Source organism: Crinia signifera, unplaced genomic scaffold (assembly GCF_055691185.1).
Source record: "Crinia signifera unplaced genomic scaffold, ASM5569118v1 HAP2_SCAFFOLD_119, whole genome shotgun sequence".
NCBI classification, from domain to species: domain Eukaryota; kingdom Metazoa; phylum Chordata; class Amphibia; order Anura; family Myobatrachidae; genus Crinia; species Crinia signifera.
Window position 1 is genome coordinate 253,000 of NW_028142012.1, and position 21,437 is coordinate 274,436.

The 21,437-nt window shown below is 47.1% G+C and overlaps 1 long non-coding RNA gene across 1 annotated transcript; it reads right to left on the reverse strand.

The window, feature by feature from the left end:
• Positions 1 to 723: 723 nt before the first annotated feature.
• Positions 724 to 8,921, reverse strand: LOC146052747 (uncharacterized). Its single transcript, XR_014467629.1, has 3 exons — positions 8,843 to 8,921; positions 2,092 to 2,294; positions 724 to 944 (listed from the first exon to the last, which is right to left on the reverse strand). It is a non-coding gene; the product is annotated as an uncharacterized LOC146052747 (long non-coding RNA).
• Positions 8,922 to 21,437: the final 12,516 nt, after the last annotated feature.

Here is a 21,437-nt window from a genome sequence, read left to right on the forward strand (position 1 = left end):
ACCTTAACTCCCTCTTAATCTCATGGCAAAAAGATATCCCCTCAATTGGCTCAACTGACACATTAATACACAACTTTCCACACATAAATAAAATACTGGGGTCAGCATACCTACAAGAAGTTCACTTAAGAACGCTACATAGAGCATACATGCCTCCGTTCACGAGGTCCCACTTTGACCCGCTGGTCGATGGATCGTGCCTCCGGTGTGGGAGATCGAGAGCTGATTACTTCCACTCCTTCTGGGAATGTCCCAAGATCAGACGTTTTTGGAACAAGGTATATCAATTTATAAATAAGAATTTTGCCATATCCCTGACCCCCTCCCCCTTGGCAAGCCTGTGTTTAAATTTTGAGGAGTGGAGTCACATTCCAGCAGTAAAACCATTGTTGAATATGTTCATCATGCTATTCACCATAGCCAAAAAGCTTATATTAAAGCATTGGACAGTTAAAACTGCCCCGAACATGCTCCAGGTGCAAAAAATGATGATTCAACAACTTTATTTTGACAGGAAATCCTGGTTGACAGGTTCAACTTTCTCATTGTTTTCATTTGAACGCAAATGGTCCGCTTACATTCAAACCTTAGACCCAGATCTTAAGGAAAAAATTCTAAAATCCTTTGATATAACCAACTGGTCAACAATAGCCACAGTATAATTGTGTTCAACATATATTAGTTACAAAGGTTAAATGAATAATTCTAAAACACGTACTCCGGTTTAATTCAAATAAATATTTATTCAAATATCGCACCTGTCCCACTCAGTACACAGAAGACATATGTACTACTACAACTTGATTAACTGGAGATCAGTAACATAAATTATCCAGCAAACACTGGTATCTATTGGAGGAAAGATGTAATTGGGTGTCATAGGATGATAAGATATTTCTGTCTCTGTTTCTTTTCTGTGAATGTTGATGGCAAACAGAAACCACCTAAAAGGAAGAGATGTATATCAATCAGAATGGTTTAGACTTAAATGTAGCACTTATGATTTGACTGTATAACTGGATTGATCGTATAACTGCATAAAGTGTATTAGAAAGCACCATCCCCCCCCTCCCCCCTCTTTTTCCCCGTTACTCTGAGTTAAAATAGAAATACAATTCAAAAACAAAGAACAGTTATTTGTACAATGCTCATGGACAGAAACTGGTCACTCAGAACTGTTTGATAGCTCGAGTTAAATATGTGTATTTTTTTTGTATTATTATTGAATATTGACAAATCAAAAATAATAAAAAATTGTTTATCAAAAAAAAAAAAATGCATACATGGGCAGACTAGATGGGACAAGTGGTTCTGATCTGCCATTACATTCTAGGTTTCTATGGGGTGTGAATCAAAGGGTCTATAGCAGTGGTAGCCAACCCTAGCCCTCGAGAGCTACCAACAGTTCACATTTTCCAGACAACCTAGCTGCTGCACAGCTGCACTCATTAATCACTGACACATTTTAAAAGATACACAGATGGAGCTAATTAGCTCACTTGCGATTCTGTGAGGAGACCCGCAAAACATGCACTGTTGGTAGCTCTCGAGGACTAGGGTTGGCTACCCCAGGTCTATAGTGTCTCGGTCAAAAGTCAATATATCGACAGGTGCAATGGCAATGTAAACCAAAGGTTGACATTAAAAAGTCGACGTGAGTTTTTCACAACTTATTAGTGTCAATGTCAACACTTGTCAACATGGACCCCAATCATTTCACGGGGCGTGCATCGGGCATGGGAAAAGTCCCATCAAAAGGAAAAAAAAATTAAAAAAATTGTGAAAAACTTATCTTGACATTTTCAAATGTCAACCTATCATTCGGATATTGTTTCTATGTAGGGGGGCTGATGGACGATTATGTTCAGACATAAGCATTTAAAATGTTGATACACAAGGGAGATGCTTCATAAGATTATGCTTCATTGCTTCTTTCTATATACTTTAATCTTTTTTATTGACAGGTTAAATAAAACAAGTAATAACCATATAAATTTGCAGAATAACAGTCAACTTCCATGTCAATGTGACAAAAACCCAGAGCTTTAATGTCCGTGCTCTGCAACAGGATTATCTGAGGTCATAAATTACCTCCTCCAACGGTGTATAAAACGGGGAATAAAATACCAACGAAAACAAACGTGAAACGGAAAACTTCAACATCCGAGTCCGAGTTGGCCCCCTCTAATTCGCCGTGCGAGCTTAATGTCCTTCACGTGCAGCGTGACCCTGTGTGCATGGACACTGAACAGGTAAGCGTCTTCGAAAAGCCACACCAGGTAGGCCTCAGCTGCCTAAGAAAGAGATGTTACACTGAAACCGGAGGTTTACACAGGAAAAGGAACTTTGGGCTTAAGTCAGTATGAATCGCTATTTATTCACAAAGCAGAGTGATTATCGGACTGCGCATTTAGACCGCACACAATGCGCAAGGAAAAATAGCGTCAGAAACCACGTATAGATCGTAAACACAATGCAGCTGGATATTGACCGTCGTAAGCTGCTGTTTTGGGGTGGAAACCAGACTATTTCTGGATGGGTCCGAAAAAAAATGCAGGTCTGTGACAACAGCACTGGCCTTGTTCAGCCTGTGTCAGTCACAGATTAGTCTCTTCCATGTTCCAGAATTTGCGTACAGTCCTGGCCAACCTGTGGCTCTCCAGATGTTGTCAAACTACAAATCCCATCATGCCTTGCCACAGTTTTGCTATAAGGGAGTATTAAAACTGTGGCAAGGCATGCTGGGATTTGTAGTTTCACAACATCTGGAGAGCCACAGGTTGGCCCTGTCCTGGCATATAGATTTGGGGGGGGGGGGAAGCAGTAACCGGGTGTTTCCTCGGTACTCTTTACCTAGAAGGGCGCCCGCGATTGGAATCGCGGGCGTCGGGGGTAAAAAATCGCGGGCATCGCGGGTATATTAAAAACGGGTGCCCGCGATGACCGCGATTTTCCCATAGGGATCAATGTTAAAAACGGTGATTGACCGCGATTTTAATGTTAAATGCCTCAATGCCCGCGATTTGGCCATAGGAATCAATGTTAAATGGGCCACAGAGCCCTAATAGTCACCGTGAACTCTGAAATGGCCCCCACAATTGTTAACGCCACCCCACGATCAACGTGAACCCGAAGCGTGGCGAGCGCAGCGAGCCCGCGAGGGGCGGCGTTACGCGTCCTCCGACCTTTTCATGCCCTACTATCCACGTCGGCGTGGAGTTGAGAATAGAATAGTGTGGCGAGCGCAGCGAGCCACCGCGGCCCGAAGCGTGGCGAGCGCAGCGTGCCCCACGAGGGGACGCGGATACCTTCACAGGTAAACGCGCCCCCTCGCGGGCTTCACAGGTGTCCGCTTTTCGCCACGGACACCTGTGAAGCCCGCGAGGGGACGCGTATAACTGTGAAGGTATCCGCGGCCCCTCGCCACGCTTCGGCCCGCGGTGGCTCGCTGCGCTCGCCACACTATTCTATTCTCAACTCCACGCCGACGTGGATAGAAGGGCATGAAAAGGTCGGAGGACGCGTACCGCCGCCCCTCGCGGGCTCGCCACGCTTCGGGTTCACGTTGATCGTGGGGTGGCGTTAACAATTGTGGGGGCCATTTCAGAGTTCACGGTGACTATTAGGGCTCTGTGGCCCATTTAACATTGTTTCCTATGTAAAAATCGCGGGCATTGAGGCATTGAACACTAAAATCGGGTCCAATCTCATTTTTAACATTGGTCCCTATGGGAAATCGCGGCCATCGCGTCGCACCCGATTTTTAGTGCATACGATGGTCGCGATGGGCGCCCTTCTAGGTAAAGAGTACCGTTTCCTCTTCATTGGTGGCGGATACCTACTTCTCAGATTAGCGATTCATGATGAATTAGGCCCTTATCACTAATACGATTCATAGATAGGAAAAAACAGTTACAGACAGAGAATTTGAGAGGCAATACATGGTCAAACAGAGCAAACAGATCTTTCTTCCCCATAAATTCTGTAGGCCACTATTAATCATTCATTCACACAGATATGCCCTCATACGTACAGCCCAATCCCAGTGGTGCGTACTTGCACTTTGTGTTGCTACTTTTTTACCTCAGCTTTGCGCCTTTATCTTCATTGTGTAATTTCCTCGATTGTGCGTTTTAGAGAATACTAAGGGGGGTATTCAATGTCAGGGGCAAGGCTGTCGAGCTAGCGCGACAGCCGTGCCCCTGTCCCGTTCTCAGTCAGCTCGCCTGGAGCTCGGCAGTCGGGATTCAATGTCCCGGCCGCTGAGCGGCGAGAAGGGGGCGTGGCCGCGAGTTGATGACGGAAATAGACGAGCTCCGGCCGGGAGCTCGCCTATTTCCGGCTTTTCTCGGCAGAACGAGCCCGACAGCTTGTGATGTCGGGCTCGTTCTGCGCAAAACCCCTGTTCAATGCTGTCGGGGAAGACAGCATTGAATAGGGCCCCGCAGCCATCTCTCCTGTCGGGAGATGGCTGCGGAAGCTCGAATGACATTGCATACCCCCCTAATTGTATTGCTGTAGGAGGTATCTTGGGTGAAATTTAAAAGGGTGAGAGATTTGGTAAGAAATCTTCATTTTTTTTAAAAGCGGCAATCATTTACACAGCAAAATGAAACTGGTTCTGCAGTGTAAATGATTGGCGCTTTAAAAAAAGCTGGAGATTTCTTACCAAATCTATCACTTTCTGAATCTCTCATCCTATTAAATCTCACCCCTTGTGTCAATAAACACCTCCTGCCGACTTCTGTGATCCACTGCTGCAACGGATCACTGCACAAAAACATGGTCAATCTGAGGGAGCCCGAGGCTGGTCATATTGGCCCAAGCTGTTCTGTAGCAGAGGCCAGGAAATCTGTGCTGGAAGATCCAGATCTGGGAGCTCTCAGAAAACGCCCCCGTTTCCGGAACCTGCCTATCCTGCCCCCCTTATCCCGCTTCCAGTTTGCAGCAGGGAACTGCGAGAAATCTCACAATAGAGGGACGTTTCGTTACCTAGGCTGGTAACTTTATCAAAGGAGACTCTCCTTTGATAAAGTTACCAGCCTAGGTAACGAAACGCGTCAGGATACTATCAGTTTGGACTCTGAGCTCTATTGCGGGACACTCCCAAAACCATATCTTGCCTAGCCTTTATATTCGGATTAATTTTCCATCCGTTCTTCACCCACTGGAAGAGAGCCTTGGGATACCACCACCAGCATACTCATTGGGAAGCCTACCTTCAGCCTGTGCATCTGTCTATACAACATCCAGACAGCGACATCCTACACAGCAGTAACCGGGTGTTTCCTCGGTACTCTTTACCTAGAAGGGCGCCCGCGATTGGAATCGCGGGCGTCGGGGGTAAAAAATCGCGGGCATCGCGGGTATATTAAAAACGGGTGCCCGCGATGACCGCGATTTTCCCATAGGGATCAATGTTAAAAACGGTGATTGACCGCGATTTTAATGTTAAATGCCTCAATGCCCGCGATTTGGCCATAGGAATCAATGTTAAATGGGCCACAGAGCCCTAATAGTCACCGTGAACTCTGAAATGGCCCCCACAATTGTTAACGCCACCCCACGATCAACGTGAACCCGAAGCGTGGCGAGCGCAGCGAGCCCGCGAGGGGCGGCGTTACGCGTCCTCCGACCTTTTCATGCCCTACTATCCACGTCGGCGTGGAGTTGAGAATAGAATAGTGTGGCGAGCGCAGCGAGCCACCGCGGCCCGAAGCGTGGCGAGCGCAGCGTGCCCCACGAGGGGACGCGGATACCTTCACAGGTAAACGCGTCCCCTCGCGGGCTTCACAGGTGTCCGCTTTTCGCCACGGACACCTGTGAAGCCCGCGAGGGGACGCGTATAACTGTGAAGGTATCCGCGGCCCCTCGCCACGCTTCGGCCCGCGGTGGCTCGCTGCGCTCGCCACACTATTCTATTCTCAACTCCACGCCGACGTGGATAGAAGGGCATGAAAAGGTCGGAGGACGCGTACCGCCGCCCCTCGCGGGCTCGCCACGCTTCGGGTTCACGTTGATCGTGGGGTGGCGTTAACAATTGTGGGGGCCATTTCAGAGTTCACGGTGACTATTAGGGCTCTGTGGCCCATTTAACATTGTTTCCTATGTAAAAATCGCGGGCATTGAGGCATTGAACACTAAAATCGGGTCCAATCTCATTTTTAACATTGGTCCCTATGGGAAATCGCGGCCATCGCGTCGCACCCGATTTTTAGTGCATACGATGGTCGCGATGGGCGCCCTTCTAGGTAAAGAGTACCGTTTCCTCTTCATTGGTGGCGGATACCTACTTCTCAGATTAGCGATTCATGATGAATTAGGCCCTTATCACTAATACGATTCATAGATAGGAAAAAACAGTTACAGACAGAGAATTTGAGAGGCAATACATGGTCAAACAGAGCAAACAGATCTTTCTTCCCCATAAATTCTGTAGGCCACTATTAATCATTCATTCACACAGATATGCCCTCATACGTACAGCCCAATCCCAGTGGTGCGTACTTGCACTTTGTGTTGCTACTTTTTTACCTCAGCTTTGCGCCTTTATCTTCATTGTGTAATTTCCTCGATTGTGCGTTTTAGAGAATACTAAGGGGGGTATTCAATGTCAGGGGCAAGGCTGTCGAGCTAGCGCGACAGCCGTGCCCCTGTCCCGTTCTCAGTCAGCTCGCCTGGAGCTCGGCAGTCGGGATTCAATGTCCCGGCCGCTGAGCGGCGAGAAGGGGGCGTGGCCGCGAGTTGATGACGGAAATAGACGAGCTCCGGCCGGGAGCTCGCCTATTTCCGGCTTTTCTCGGCAGAACGAGCCCGACAGCTTGTGATGTCGGGCTCGTTCTGCGCAAAACCCCTGTTCAATGCTGTCGGGGAAGACAGCATTGAATAGGGCCCCGCAGCCATCTCTCCTGTCGGGAGATGGCTGCGGAAGCTCGAATGACATTGCATACCCCCCTAATTGTATTGCTGTAGGAGGTATCTTGGGTGAAATTTAAAAGGGTGAGAGATTTGGTAAGAAATCTTCATTTTTTTTAAAAGCGGCAATCATTTACACAGCAAAATGAAACTGGTTCTGCAGTGTAAATGATTGGCGCTTTAAAAAAAGCTGGAGATTTCTTACCAAATCTATCACTTTCTGAATCTCTCATCCTATTAAATCTCACCCCTTGTGTCAATAAACACCTCCTGCCGACTTCTGTGATCCACTGCTGCAACGGATCACTGCACAAAAACATGGTCAATCTGAGGGAGCCCGAGGCTGGTCATATTGGCCCAAGCTGTTCTGTAGCAGAGGCCAGGAAATCTGTGCTGGAAGATCCAGATCTGGGAGCTCTCAGAAAACGCCCCCGTTTCCGGAACCTGCCTATCCTGCCCCCCTTATCCCGCTTCCAGTTTGCAGCAGGGAACTGCGAGAAATCTCACAATAGAGGGACGTTTCGTTACCTAGGCTGGTAACTTTATCAAAGGAGACTCTCCTTTGATAAAGTTACCAGCCTAGGTAACGAAACGCGTCAGGATACTATCAGTTTGGACTCTGAGCTCTATTGCGGGACACTCTCAAAACCATATCTTGCCTAGCCTTTATATTCGGATTAATTTTCCATCCGTTCTTCACCCACTGGAAGAGAGCCTTGGGATACCACCACCAGCATACTCATTGGGAAGCCTACCTTCAGCCTGTGCATCTGTCTATACAACATCCAGACAGCGACATCCTACACAGCGGCATCGAATTCCCAGCATGGTATATGGACACCCAGCCTCCACAATCTCCAGTTAAACTACAGGACGGACTGGCTCAGGACATTTGGCAAGCGGGAGAACGCATAAGTATAGTGCTCAGGCCAACTATTCTTAAATTCTTTTTTATATGTGCTGATTTTATGTATTCATTTATAACCTCTTCATGTGTCTAAATGTATCAACCATTTTTACTATGTTTATCAGTGTTGAATACATTTTACTAATTGTGATACCCAATTGACCATACTCAAACTAAGAATTTTTTTCTAATACCAACCTAGCGCTCCACTACCCTTTTCTTTTTCCTCACGTTTGTTTTCAAGGAACTGACCTTCCTTGGTGTGAGCTGCTTGGATCACAAGGCACTCCTTCTCTGTCGTCCACCTCCTACCTTCTGGTAGGAAACCAACCTTTTTCCAGTGTTATCAGGAGTATTGGTTTTGAACATTCCTTTATGCCTTGAGAAAGGTCGCTGTGTAATGCGTGTCTGTCTAATGAGCTCGGAGCTGAGCTGGGAATTCTAATTATAGTGGTGTATGATGTGATAAAGATCAGAGAGCGGGGACTGCGTAATAGGAGTTGTCTGGTACAGTGAGACTGCACTGGGGCTGAACACAGGCATCATGCCCACTGAAGTCATCAGTAAGTGGCCTGTACGGGATATACTATGTGCCTATTTGCACACAGACCCAATCCTGGGATGTCGCTCAGAGCCCCCCATTGGCTGCAGGATTGCCGACATGCTGCGATGTTTAGAGGGTGAAACTCGACACCGTTCTGCAAAACGTGGGCACGCCGCTTTAAGTTTGAAGGCATTGCAGATCCCTGTTGTACTCAGGTGTTTGAAGCAGACGGCCAGCCTGCTTAAGTTTCAGCTTGTTGGCTGGTGCTTTAAACCATTCCGAATCGCAACCGATGGCTATGATGGAGATCGAGCATTAGCGCTGATTCTAGTGACACGTGATGGGATATACAGAGCAGAACACGGCCAGGATATGGGTGAGGTATACATGGCCGCATCAGATCTTAGTACAATACATAATTCTAAGATTACCCCAAACAGAATACAGCGAGCGTTTACGCCGCTAAGAAGCCTTACCTCCTGCAATGCCATCAGCGCTTGGCTTTGCCAGCTGAACGGCACTCCGTGGGAATACTCCAGGCAGACCTCTCTCACCTAAAACAGAAAAAGCAGACATTACTAGCAGAGCACAGAGTAGGGGAAACTGTTAGATGCAGAACAGGCAACACCATCTCACCAGGCGGTAGAACGGGGCCTTCCTGATCAGCAGCTTCGTTGATTTCTGGTACTTGCGTATTTCCATCAGTGCCCGAGTACCTGGGCGGTAAAACCTCCGTATGGGCAATGGCACTCTCTGGCTCGTGTCTGGTTTAAATTAGATAGAAGACAAAGAACAGAGTTTAACAGTCTCCCCTTTTTGGACTTCTGTAACCCGTTATCCAATACAATAAATGCAGCGAACATTCTGTGGACAAGCGTTGGACACATTACTGGTCACCACAGCAAGCTCAGTCCCACGCATCTCCTTTAGCTTTCATTATTTATTCCTTACAAAAAAAATATATATAAAAAAGACGCTTCCTCTTACTCTGAGATGTACCAGCCGAGGCTGCAGACACCCGCTGAGGATTGTTGGACTTCCTGCGGTTAACACTGGCTTCAGACACTTTCTTTTCCATTTTTAGGACTATAGCGCACCACTCTGCAGAAACAAACAATTTATGGGATAGCTTGATTGAACATTTAAAGCTTATCTTCTAAAAGCAGAGCTGATTGGGGGGGGGGGGGGGGGGGGGCAGTTGCATATGCCCTGTGGAAATGGGGCAGCATCTAATGCAGTCAATATAAAAATTATAAAAAAAAAAAAAATTTAAAATTATAATTTTTTATTTTTTTCCCAAAGTGCAGATTCTATTTTGGAAGACTTTCACGTAGCACACCAACGATTATCTGGAATGCGATGGTCTGGAACCTTAGACTGCGGAAGGGAGTTAGCTTGCAGCAGATTTTCATCATAATAACGATGGAGAAATGATCTGCAGTGTATGGGAAAAGATCTACAATCTGATCTGCGAGCTCAATTAAAACATTCAGTGCAATTACAACTCACAAAAGAAATGTAGAAAATCTGCAAACGCCCTATTAATAAAACGCAACGGGTGCGAATTAAATAAACAAAACGAGAACGCAGCCAATGGGGAAACAGACGTCCCTTAGCAGCATCCGACAATGGTAACAGAACAGATTGGAATGGATTTGGAACAACAGGAGCGCAATCAATCAGGAGTTTAATAAGTTTGTCATATTTTTGTTCCAGAAGAGAACGTGTGCCTAACACATGTATGAACCTTTCCCCAAAGCACGTCGCTCCCTCACTCGCAGTACTGCTGCTACATACCAGCAATGACACAACTCACAAGTAGCGGACGTACATTGGAATGCAAGCACACGTTTTCAGGGTAAAATGCTTCTGCGTCACTGATTGGTATTTCTTTCTGGAAGGATTGCTATAATGTGAAGAACGGTCTGATCTGCGTTACAAAGATTAAAAAAATTTAAAAATAACACCGCAAAACAGCATCAATTGATCATAAAATCTATAGAAAGCATAATGTACCCTAATGGTGCCTACACACGTTGCAATCCCTGGGCATTTTCTAAGCAATCTCACCAGATTGATCCGCCATAGCGATAGCTCATCGCTATCACCCCGGCGATTAATATACAGCACGCTGGATAAATCTATTCAACCACCAGGGTCCCTGGGGTCTAACTCAAACTAAAAACATAAATTCCAAACGTAACTCACTTCATTGTTACCAGGATAGGAGAATTCAAATCAGCGAATCCTACACTAATTTATACTGTAAGTGACTCCAGGGGGGACTAATGCAAATGTAATATAATGCATAGGTACTTATATGTTAGTTGGGCACCCACTAAGCTATTTGCTTAGTGGGCTATTCTGGTAGGAAAATCGCATCGCATGGGCCATTTTAAGGGCCGTGCGGTGCAATGCTCCTATGTAATTTATTCACTGCTCTCTTAGCCCCGGGGGATCGCATCTACCGCAAAATCGCATGCGATTTTATAGGGTGTGCAATGCCATTAAATGAGCTACACAATAATATCATTGTATGATATACAATGATGTTTTAGGCACCCCACCACTATCCACGCCACCCCGAAGCGTGGCGAGCGGCGGCGGAACGCATCCTCCGACCTTTTCATACCCCCACTATCCACGTCAAGCCCGAATCGTGGTGAGTGGACGCGGAATATATGTAAAGTAATCCGAATGTGCTCGCCGTGCTTCGGGATCGGTGACTCGCTGTGCTCGACACACTATATAAAATCAACTCAACGCCGACGTGGCTAGTGGTGGTATGAAAAGGTCGGAGGACACGTACCGCTGCGTTCGCCATGCTTCGGGGTGGTGTGGATAGTGGGGGGGTGGGGTGCCTAAAACCTCATTGTATGTCATACAATGCTATTGTATAGCTAATATAATGGCATCGTACACCCTATAAAATCGCATGCGATTTTACGGGAGTTGCGATGCGATCCCCCGGGGCTAAGAGAGCAGTGAATAAATTACATAGGAAAATCGCATTGCATCGCCCTTAAAATGGCCCATGCGATGCGATATTCCTAAGTTACCTTACGTATGATAATTGGGCGCCCAACTAACATTTAAGTACCAATGCATATAATGTTAGCGCTTATATAAATAACATTAATGCAGGTGACTCATCAGCAGCACTGACTGGCAGGAATAGGTTTTACTGCATTCACACACTTTGTGGTTATGGTAGGACAATCGCCCCATTGCTGTATATACAGTAGCAGGGTTATAGTGACACCTGGAGGCCAGAGGCGACACTACATTAATAGTGTTTAACCAGTAAATTGAAAAGGAAGAGTTCTATTTAATCTTACACTACTATTCGTTAAGAGTTAATGCACAGTATTTATAATAAGGGGATTTTTGTAAGAACTTACCATTCGAACCCCTTTCTCTGAGTCCAGTCCGGTGACACAGCTCACGATGGGATGTAGGAGGGTCCGCCAGGAGCCAGGCACCTATGCTTCTAATTCTTTGGGAGCAGGCTCCTCCCTACTGCATCCCATAATGCCTCAGTTAAACTTCAACAGCACACTAGGATACACAACTCAGTACAATGCCTGAACATCATATATGCGACTTATAACACATAACATGGCAACCATGAACGGTACAACTTACTGAGCGTTAGGGAGGGATCGCTGTGTCACCGGACTGGACTCAGAGAAAGGGGTTTGAACGGTAAGTTCTTAAATCCCCTTTTCTCTTTCGTCCAGTCCGGTGACACAGCTCACAATGGGACTTTCACGAGCAGTCCTTTGGGAGGGTACACTCAGACTGCCAGTTCTCATCACTGCCCGTCCAAATGAAGCGTCCTCCGACACGAACTCATGAAACCTGTAGAATTTTGTGAAAGGTGTGAACAGAGGACCAGGTGGCTGCCCTGCACAGCTGCTCAGCTGTGGCCCCATGCCTCACCGCCCATGAAGAAGCAACTGACCTTGTAGTATGGGCGTTTATGCGAGATGGCACAGGCCTACCTGCCTTACAGTAGGCAAACGCAATAGTTGATCTCAACCAGCGGGCTATAGTCTGATTTGAAGCAGGCCACCCAATCTTATGTACATCGTACAAAACCAACAGCAAATCTGATTTGCGAACATCCTTTACTCTACTGATATAGATTCGCAATGCGCGAACCACATCCAACTTTTTCAAACTGTCCCTATTCCTCTTTCCCTCAGGCGGGGGAAAAACTGGGAGCACAATGTCCTGATTCAAATGAAAAGAGGAAACCATTTTAGGTAAAAATTTTGGTACTGTCCTGAGTACCGCCCTGTCATCGTGAAAAATCAAAAATGGTGACTTGCAAGACAAGGCACCCAATTCTGACACACGCCTAGCCGAAGCAATGGCCAATAAAAAAGTAAGCTTCCAGGTAAGGTACTTGAGATCAGCCGATCTCAGTGGCTCGAAAGGAGGTTTCTGCAGCATGGACAGAACAAGAGGCAAGTCCCATGGTGCAACCGGCTGCCTGTAAGGAGGCTTAATCCTGGCCACACCCTGCAAAAACGTTTGTACCTCCGGCAGCAGAGCCACTCTCTTTTGAAAGAAAATGGAAAGTGCCGAAATTTGCACCTTCAGAGACTGCAAACTTAACCCCGACGACAGGCCATCCTGTAGTAACTCCAGTAGCCTCGCTACCTTAAACCTGGAGGTATGAACTCTCTGCCTTTCACACCATCTGATGTAGATCCTCCACACCCTGTGGTAATTGGCCGCAGACACCGGTTTTCTGGCCCTAAGCATGGATGGATGACCTCTTCTGAAAACCCCTCTTTTCTCTCAACAAGGAGGATTCATACGCCACGCCGTCAAATTTAGACGAGCTAGGTCCTGGTGCAGAAACGGTCCTTGGCTTAGCAAGTCACCACGATTCCGTAGATAATCTCAGTATGTCTGAGTACCATGACCTCCTGGGCCAATCTGGTGCAACCAGAATGGCCGATACTCTCTGGTTCTTTATCCTCTTCAACACCCTCGAGATCACTGGGAACAGAGGGAAGATGTAGACCAGATTGAAAGACCAAGGAATTGTCATGGCATCCACCGCCCAAGCCAACGGATCCCTTGACCGGGAACAAAATCTCGGCACTTGACAATTGGTCCTGGACGCCATAAGATCTATGTCTGGCAGTCCCCATCTGTCTACCCCCTCCAGCAGGTCTGCCCTGCTGAGATAGTCCGCCTCCACAATCCGGATCCCCGGAGTGAAAACGTCTGACAGTGCTGGAAACTGAACCTCCGCCCAGGTGAAGATTCTCACAATCTCTGCCATCGCCATCTTGCTCCGAGTACCGCCCTGGTGATTTAAGTATGCCACCATAGTGTCATTGTCGGATTGTACTCGTACTGGCAAACCCCTCTTGCCCCCAGTAGCCTGCTTGATAATGGCTTCCAGCTCCGAGCCAAACAATAACTCCCCCTTAAAAGGCAAGTTTTCAAGGGACTTCTTAGACTCACTATCAGCTTCCCAAGCCTTGAGCCAAAGAGCCCTTCTAGCAGACACTGAGGTTACAGACACTCTGGACGCCATTTTAGCTCCTTCCTCACCAGCCTCACAAACATACTCTGTGGCAGATCTCAATTTCTCTGCCAGAATAAAAGCCTCTGAATTTTGGTGGAGCAGCCCAGCCAGCTCCTCCGCCCACTTAATCATGGCTTTTGTGACCCAAGCAGACGCGATAATGGGTCTCAAGGTATAACCCACGCCTTCAAAAATAGCCTTCAAGCAGCCTTCCACTTTTTTGTCCACAGGGTCCTTAAAGGCAGCACCCCCCTGGACCGGCAAGGCAGTGGCTTTAGACAGTCTAGCAACTGATGCATCCACTAATGGGGCTTTCTCCCACAATTTGGTATGTTCCTCTGGCAAAGGGTACATATTAGCGAGGGGGCGTGGTTTGGCTGAGCACAGAGTAGGCAGCAGTTTCTCTTCGCTCCTCCGTACATCCTGAAATTTATCCTGTTTTGCTGTCACCAAAGTCCTTGGCCTCAGCAACGGGTGTGAGACATCACTCCCATTATCCTATCACCCTGCTGAGCTGTTTTTGGGACTATTTGGCTGCTGGTTTGGGATTATATACAGCCGCGGCCTGCTTCTCTGCTAAGATCCGGATGACGTCGGTCTCCTACTACACTAGCAGTATTCTGCCTGCCGCCTCATCGCTGGGTGCTTTGTCAGGCGGAGTGAGAAGTGGCGGTGGCTCTCCGTACCTTTGAGCGGTGGAAGCGGGAAGCTGCCTCCTCTGGGGCGCAATGCCGCGGTCCGCGCCATCTTGTGCTTGGGGCTGAGGCCTCCACGTTTGCCCTGCATCGTGTGTTTAAGATCTGCAGTGACGGTCTTCTATCCTCTGCTGGTCTCCTGCTGTGCCACAACATAGCCGTGACTAAAGCGGTGAGCATTACCTACATCCGCCATTTTCTCTGACTGGTCTCTTCACCATCATTTTGGTGGCTGGAGCTGGGAGCTTTTAGCTGGATTCTCCCCACTACTTCAACGGCTGGCAGTCCTTTATTTGTACTTAGTGGCGTGCTAGCCGCACCTAATTTATTCTCTGCTACATTAACTGCCTATAGCTGGTCTTTCTGTACCTCCTGTCTATGATTATGGAACCATCTGCAAATGCTATCCTGCGTGCGCTCCATGCCTCATTTGCCCGACTCCTGCAACTGGACAGGATTCGGAGTGATATTCTAACCTCTCCTATTCATCCCACTCCTATTCATCCTGGACACTGCGATGTTATTGATAATGGAGATATTTATGTGATGTATGCTATGAAGGCTCTGCCTGCACCTATTTCATATTCTATCCTGGCTATATCTACACCTGTCGTTGTGCCCGAAATCAAGGACATTAGCTGTGATACTCTCATGCACACTGATTGTGCTGCTACTTCCCTACATCCTCCTTATTTGTCGCTGGTGACTGTGATGAAAGCCTGGACTGTATCCACATATAACTGTACACTGTCCTTTGTTTATCTGTTATTTTTTCCTTATACCTGCTGGTGTACTTCTTAGGCTCGCCATGTTTTCTAAGGACACTAAGAGCTGGCCAGATTAATGTTTTTGGAAATATCCTGTAACTGTCATCTTAACCCTGCTTGTATAAGTTATATTCTGTGAGTTTACATGCATCTTTATTGCTGAGCGAGATACCTTACTTTGCTTCAGGAGATTGTTGGATTCAATATAGCTGTTCTTAGGTCCATGCGTCTATGGCCCTCACTATATCCTTCTTTTGGTATTCTCTGTTTAGTAATTTTTGTGATGGGGAAGGAAATATATATCCTGCCCTTCCTTAGGGTCATATCCTTATAGCCCTCGATATATATCCTGCTCTTAATTTACAATCTGGGGGGGGGGGGTTGTTAGGTTTAGTAGTATAGTTAGTAGGCTAGGGGGGGGGGATTAGAATGGGTATAGAGGTAATAGTGTTACGCGTTTATAGGGCTCCAGGTACACCTAAGTTGGGGGTGGGTAGTACAGGGTGGGGGGTTATGTGGGAGGTTTGTTTTGGGTCCTTGCAAGGTTTTCTTTTGTTATCTTATTTTTTTTTATTAGGATTATGGGTCTTTATCTACATTGTCGGTGATGTTTTTGTCGGATGTTTATTATATGATATAAATTCATTGTTTCACACGCCGCCGTCCGGTATCTCCAGTACCCGGACGGTCGGCGGATGGAGAACGGGGCTGTGAGGCTGGTGACGCTGCTCGGCAGCGTTCCAAGCCTCCCTCTCAGTCCGGGCGTCGGGGCGTTGCTAGGCAACGTCCCCGAACTTCCGCCCAGCAGCAGCACTCGCACGGCGCGCCTGACGTCATGCAGGCGGCGCCAATTTTGAATAAGAAGCCGACGTCTGCTGGGCACAGACGCCGGTTATAGCGTCTCCATACGCCTGCCCGGTCCCTGGCTCATCCCAGCGCTGCCCTATTTCCTGGATCCCTTCCAAGAGATCTCTTGTCTCCCTGCCTGTCTCAGCTGGATGTCAGCTTCTCAGCGTTTTCTCCAGTGACCTGTTCAGCTCCGCTGTAGGTCACCCGGGGTCAAGTAAGTGCTCCTTTGGAGCCTGGTTTATTTCTGTGGAGCCGCCGAGCTCCTTTTCTCTTATCAGGCTGTGCCCATATTGGTTCCGCTCCCTTGCTGGGGCATTGGACCTGCTCCGCCGTGGGCCTAATTCAGAACATTATTCTTTCTGTCTTTTACCCTTGCTCTGGCCATCGCTTTCCTTTTCCTATCTGTCCTAGGCAGGGCCTTCCCTACCTATCCACTCCTGTTTTGGGGATTCGCTATCTAGCATTGTATTGTATTCTTTTGGAGATTCCCCGTCAAGTTCTCCTTGTGTCTGCGACTGGGTCGTATTCCCGTTATTGGCCTGGTGCCGGCAGACAGGGGTTGTCTTTCAGTTAGGCCCGGTAGTTAGTATTTCCTTTTGAGTTACCCCTGACGATCACTTCTCCTTTGTCCATTCATAGACATCGGGGTTGGAGCGGGCTTAACTCGCTCCTTCGAACGCGGCGGCCACAGGTGAAGCCTAGTTCCCGCAGGGATTGATCATCTGCCCGGGGTACTCAACAGAGTTAGTATAGGGTTCGCTGTGGCCGTCCTAACCGGCGGTCCCGGCTGCGGGCTCACGCCTGATCTCCCGTTCCCTGTTCCAGGTTACCAACACACTGTGCCTAGCGGCAAGCATAACACATGGTGCTTCATGTTGTGATATGTGATATATCCATGTAAATGTGCCTCCTCCTACTTCACTGTTTCCATGGACCTGGATGGCGCCTCCGGGTACTGGATGCATAGTGTGTTTATCTATATCCTGAAGGGTTGGCACTTACATATATGTCAAAAGTATACTTTGCATAACTATATATGGTTGCTTACCTCTACCAATGTACATATAATATCCTGATTACTGCATATCTCCTGTACGCACCGTATCCTACTTAGCCGTCTGTAATATTAATATCAATGTTTGTCTTTTTCTTTTCTCTTCAAAAATTTAATAAAAATTACCCAATTTAAAAAAAAAAGGTACATATTAGCATACCTTTTTGCCATCAACAATCTTTTATCAGGAGTCTTTCCTGCCTCATTTAAAAGAGATGACATTCCCTCATCAGAGGGAAAACACACAGGGTCCCTGCGACTCTTTTTAAACACACAAGAGACAGGAGTCTTTTCCTCCTCTGCAAGATTCAAAGTCTGCTTAACAGCCACAATCAAATCCTCAATGCCTGAAGTTAAAGCCTCAGTTTCATCACTCATGTCCCAACTCCAGTTCTCCTCACACCCACCATCATCATCATCCAAATCCTGTATAATTGGTGGTGTAGACACAGGGTGCCTAAGCACACTCATCAGAGGATTTTGTAAACTGCTCCATCAGGGCAGTCATCTTATGATCTCCCTGGGCAGTATCCTGCAGCAAAATGGGGTCCCCCTGAGCCGGGGTAAGTGACCCCCCAGACACCTGAGACGAAGTAAAGTGGCCAGGAGACCCTATCAAGGAATCCTTCTGCCTATTCAAAGCCTCAGTAAGAGCATTCATAAACCTGCCCAGCGCCAAAGCCCAAGCAGGTTCAGCTATCTCCGCTCTGGGAGTGCGTGACCCACAGGGAACAGCCTCACAGGACGGGCATAAATCCCCCTGATCCTCATGTTCACATGTAAATTTAGCATCACACTTTTTACAGTAAATAAATATGTCCAACGCTCCCTCCTCCACAGCACAATGCAAATGAACAGGCACCGCACAGAGCAATGTATCAGTGTACTTATCTGAGCTGTAATCCTGTCAACGATCAGCGAGGGAAATGCTTCTGTGAAGAGACTGCAGACTGTGTAAAAATCACCCTGTCAGCTCCGTAGCACGGTGAAAAAGGCGCCAAACACAGGTCAGGAAGAGACCAAGTCTCTGCATCAGCGGGGAGACCAAACCATATGGTGCTTTCTCCCCCTTCAGCCGCTCCCGCAGATGTCTCTCTCACCTCCTTGTACCTCCCTCCATGGGACCACAATGGAGTTTTCCAGCAGCGCCGGACTCCTGTAAGGGACTTCACTTGCCTAAACCCTTCAAGATGGTGGGCGCCATCGCGGGGGGTCCGTCCCCCAAGATCCCCTTCTGCAAGGAGCCGGTTAGGACACCCCCGGGGCGCAGGAAAGTCTCTGTCCTAGAGAGACTAAGCACTGTGCAGAGGGAATAAAAAGGTGTCCCTCTGCACACAGAGAGCTGACAGGACGCGCTTCTGTCAGCCTCTGCTGCGCCTCAGTGTGTATGCACTTCTGTGAGAAGCGACACACTGGCAAACCTGCTCTAGCTAGTGCATTAATAAAATAACAAAAAACCTAACTATTCTGAAAAAAATCCAAAGAAAAAAGCGCAGCTGCAAAGCATAGCACCCACTCCTGTGGGCACCTAAAACTAACTGGGGCATTAAGGGATGCAGTAGGAAGGAGCCTGCTCCAAATAATCAGAAGCATAGGTGCCTGGCTCCTGGCGGACCCTCCTACATCCTCCCATCGTGAGCTGTGTCACCGGACTGTTTCACCGTTACAGGTCCAGAGTCTGCATTTACGCTCATAGCTTACATTTTAATGAAAATTTAAAAGCGAGGTGTGGATTTTAAATCAGAGCCGGCTCTAGCCTAGTCTGCACAGACCTGGGGAAGGGGAGAGGGTGAAAAAATATGGTTTGTCACGAGGGTGACATAGGCAGAACAAAAAGGGTTTTTGGGGCACACTTTTTTAAATGATAATGAATGGAAAGTATTTAAAATTTAACTTTTAATGAAAAACTACTACTAAAATATCAGTACGTATGAAATAACATTTCAAATATGAACTCTAAACATGATGCATAACAAGAATAAAGATCACAATTTGAACATTTGGTGGTGAATAATGTTTAAGTACACTGGCGTGAGAAAATACTGGGGAATCCTGTAATGGATTCTATGTACCAGGCAAAATGGCCGCTCACAAACAATATGTTGCATTGGGGTGTACTTGACGCATAACACTATCCCCCTTCGGAAGGATCAATGTGGATAAATAAGGCGGACTGACTTGACTGGGTTCTTAATAGAAGGAGAGAGAACAGAGTGTTAAAGGGTAGATAGCTCCCTTGGCCAAGTGTTTTTCTGCAATCCGGTATATTACAGTTCCGGGTATGCCCCATCGGTCACCCCTACGGGTACTGGCCCGGCCAAACAATGCTTAGCTTCTGAGTTCGGTATAAGAATCAGGCGTGCCAGTGAAGTATGACCGTAACCACACCATAGGATGAGAGTATAACCTGGTTGTCAGGAGGCTTATATGTGCTTCTGCTTTTTGCTGAAAAGTAACACCATGTCCTTTGTTGCCGATGGCCTTGCAAAGAGACTAGGTGTACCCCAGCAAATGAGAGGGCAGCGTAGAAGGTATAGGGTAAAGTGTGGGTACCGTGAAACCCCTCTTCTGCTACTCCCCATCTATCATTTAGACATTGAATGGTGATTGAGAGTGATAGTGGTGTCACGGGAAACCCAGCGGAGTGAAAAGAAGATGGTGAAGGAATGTACCCAAGTCTCCAAGTAGGAGTAGTGAAATTGGTCTTCGTATTGTAGTCACTAAAGACCAAATTACACCCCAGGGAAGATATTCAATGGGTGACAACGCATGAATCTTTGAATACACATGCAGATGGATATACTGTCACCAATATGAAAAAAGAATATTTATTGGTACAGTATATAAATAGTCACAAGATTAATCCGAAAACAATATATGTGCGGTATAATACCATCTGCGTTAATACTGACACTATCAGTGTTGACACGATTGTTGACACTTAGCTCAGACTTCTCAACTTCAACACTCAAAATATGAGTGGGTGTAGTTACCTATACAAATGATGAAATTAGTGTCTAAATGTTCACAAGGTTATTGAAGCAAAATACATGCGGGATATAGCAACCCTGGATACTGTAATAGTACCGGATCAGTGTTGACACAGTTGTCGACACCCAAGAAACATTGATTGTACAGGTATATTAGCTGACCTCAGTTGATATAACAAGACCTGAGTTTTGAGCTGCCAATGTATTAGTGTTGACACGGTTGTCGACACTCAGGGAACATGCACGTTATCAAATTAAACAACCAGGATGTAAATGAGTGTTGTCACCTGTCCGATGGATTGGATTGCAGTGTCTGTATGATCACACGGTTAATAAGACAAAAAACATGTGGGGTATGGCAGACCCTAGGTGTTTTACTGGTACCGGATCAATGTTGACACGGTTTGTCTACACACAAAAAACATTGGTTATGCAGGTGTGTTAGCTGGCCTCTGCTAATCCTCAGATACTGGGGGTATTATAATGTTTGCAGAGTCAGTCAGGTGGTTCCAATAACGGTCAAGCTGTTTGACAGTGGTAATTAGCAGAGTATGAACAGACTGTTTCCCTTTAAGTCAAATCTGCTGGGTAGGTCTGGTCTTAAAGCAAAATAGGGGCAGAGTAACTCTGTCTCAGAAAAAAATCATACAGTGTAGTCAAAAACAGCAGAAACCCGTCTTTTAGTATGCGGGTCAGGCTGTTTGCACATTGATTGTCAAGTCAGATTTTGTTAAAGATGCAGGTAGGACTGTAAATAGCAGACAGCAGCTGGTGGCAACTGGGGAGAGTGTCACTCTGGCCGGTCTCTGCTCGGTGAGGTGTCTGAGCTGACCGTGACACGTGAGTCACGGCAGCTGTACACTCTCACTTGGATGGCGAGAGAACCGGGGTGAGACAATCTCAACCCTATGCTTGTGCCGCCGATACCTGATTTCCCGTGGGGGAGACAGAAGAACCGAAGTTTGCTACCGTTAGCTGGCTGTCTCGTCCTGCAGTCAGTAGAAGGGGGGGGGGGCGTGTCAGTGGCGTCTCCTTTGACATGTGTTTCGCTCGAGGGCTTGTTCACAGTGAAGGGGAGGGTGTCACAGAGTGTGCCATTCACAAAATGAAGGATATCCATGAGTACAACACCCTAGTAATACTTAATGCAGTGGAACTTCTAAGA